At 43.7% G+C, this 2,552-nt stretch overlaps 1 protein-coding gene across 1 annotated transcript in view; it reads right to left on the reverse strand.

Annotated features, from left to right (window-relative positions):
- Nucleotides 1-2,552, reverse strand: part of LOC102671145 — a 78,105-nt gene that overhangs the window by 74,164 nt on the left and 1,389 nt on the right. The gene's annotated exons all lie outside the window — the stretch shown is intronic.

Here is a 2,552-nt window from a genome sequence, read left to right on the forward strand (position 1 = left end):
TTTAGTTACAGCGAGGAGGGTGGAGGGAGGGAGGTAGGGAATAAGCGGTAAGAAAAGTGGAGGAGATCGTCGATTCTGTTTGCCCACAAAAATGCCGTAAACACGAGACGACCCGGTGCAGTCGTCGTGCAGACAGACAGACAGACAGACGTAAAGACAGACCTAACAGCCACCTACTACCAGGCGCAGATGATGAACCTTTTTCAGGATTTTCGACAGGGATTAGCGACAGGGCGGACATTACACCGCCGCGCGGGAAGGGAAAACGCGAAGGAGCACCCTGCCCCGAGTAATTTGAGACGATGATGCTCCTCCTCTGTTCTTTCTCAGCTGCCCTGTTCGCCAGATGTCGAAATTGCCCCCGCAAATGGAGACAATAACGCGAGGATAAATGGATTTAAGTCGAGACCGGTGAAATTACACCTCGATGGTCGATCCGCCATCGATTTTGGTGTTTGGAAATACGACTTTCTACGATTGATGGTTTAATTTTAATCTGCTGTATGGTGATAATCTGGTCTCTTTACTTCTGTGCTCTTATATTGCGCGTGTATCATTTATTAGAGCATAGAATTGTCTATAAATGTCTTCTATATCTTACGAAAGAAATTGCCATTTTGCAGAAACTATGAATGTAATTATAATGCAAATAACTAGTCAACGTTATTGAATCACACAGTTTGGTACTGGTTTGATATGATAGGGGGGAATTAAATGTATATAGATGCAAATATTTTATATTTTATTATTGATTAATTAAAAATGAGTCAAAGGAATGGTTGATTAAAGTTGTCAACCACCAGTTGATACGATTATATTCGACAACTCGTTCAAATATTTTATTTTTAATCAAGCAAGAAAAATATTAGCTTTCTGATTGAGTAATTAATACCTAATGCATCTTTTATTTATATTAACCCGATCGAAATAATAATCAGTTTTCTGCTTACGTATTACGCACGTTCGTTAATTACGTTTCGTTAATTACAATTCTGGAAATGGATGCAATCAAAACCGCGGGTATCATGTCAAAACAATCCTGTATCCAAGAATAAATTCAACCGAATAGTTCTCTTGATACTATTCATAATTCAAGTAGAAACAACAATGGAATGGTGGAAAAAGGTAATCTCGAACGTGCGATCGATAGTTTCAACTACTACTACTACTACTATCGTTTTTAAGCTTTATCCTTTACATTCTATTCCAATAAATCCCTCCTTTGTCCCGCGCTCAAATAAGCACCAATAAATATTAACAACGAACTACCGGTTTCCACCGTCAACTTCGGAAATAAAGGAAACGGCTCGTATAAGAATCGCGATGAACGAATGCCGCAATGGAAAGGAGGAAGGAGGGAGGCCTCGATCGAAGAAATCAACGAACCGACGCGACGAGAGAAGAGATTTTTCTGGCCTCCTACTTCTTTTCTTTTCCTTTCTCCCTTTTTTTTTTTATATAAATAAACCATCGCGAAATATTTTCGGAAAAAAAGGAGAAAAAGAAAAGAAAAATCGGCGAGATTCCACGCGAAACAACCTCGAACGAGATTACAATCTCGTATATGCTCCTAATGAAAAGAAGCTGGGACAAACGTAGGCTGGGTTGTTCCGCGGGATAAACGCACAATCGCAGGATAAACCGAAGATATAATGGCACGTATAGCGCGGTAAAACTTCTGTGCCACTTCAGTTAACTTCTGAGGGAAGGCGGAACAAACAATCGTGGAATTAAAGTCACGGCGATTCCGCGGCTGCTCCACCGAGCGAACCTGTTACGAGATAGATCTCAAAGGATCTCGTCTGATGCGCCAATGTTTTCTATATCTATATACATATATGTGTGTGTGATATCGACTCGCGATGCACCTTTGTAGTTGTCCTGGATGTCTCTGCCTATATCTCCCTCTCTTTCTCTCTCTCGTATGCACACATACTATTTTCGAAGAGCAAAGAGTTAAAGGGAAAAGAGAAGGAGAAGGATGAAGAAGGAACGGCACGTAGGAGGAGGGGGAGAAGGCGAAAGATAGAAGGAGAAAGGAGTAGCCGCCCTCTTTTCTCGAGCGCTCGTTTTTTCCCCTTTGTCCCGAAGCACGGAAATTAAGAGACTTCTCCCGGGTAGGCCAACCCCTTCGAAGGATCCGCGCGTATGCACGTGCATGCACAACGGGGCGGCCGCGAAACGTGTGACACGCGCACACACACACACACAAATCGCTCGGCTTCAAGTCTATCCACGGGACCATGCGTGTGGAGACACACAACAGGGACGCGAGTCATTGTCCGCGGACACCTGTGGACTTACGTGCTATGCACGATGTAGCCACTTACTTGAGAGGCCGGGTTGGGGGAAAAAAGGAAAAAAAAAAAAAAAAAAAGCTCTCTTGCGCTTTTCTCCGCTTTTCACACCGGGCGAACTAAGCACCCTAGCCCTATGTCTACAAGACTCGTCTTCTGTCCCTCTTCGCCCGGCCTACTTCTCTTATCGGGGTGTCTCTCTCTCTCTCTCTCTCTCTCCCTACCGTTGCACGCTCGGGGTTCTTAGCTCTCTCT

Source organism: Apis dorsata, unplaced genomic scaffold, assembly GCF_000469605.1.
Source record: "Apis dorsata unplaced genomic scaffold, Apis dorsata 1.3 scaffold_963, whole genome shotgun sequence".
Classification (NCBI taxonomy): domain Eukaryota; kingdom Metazoa; phylum Arthropoda; class Insecta; order Hymenoptera; family Apidae; genus Apis; species Apis dorsata.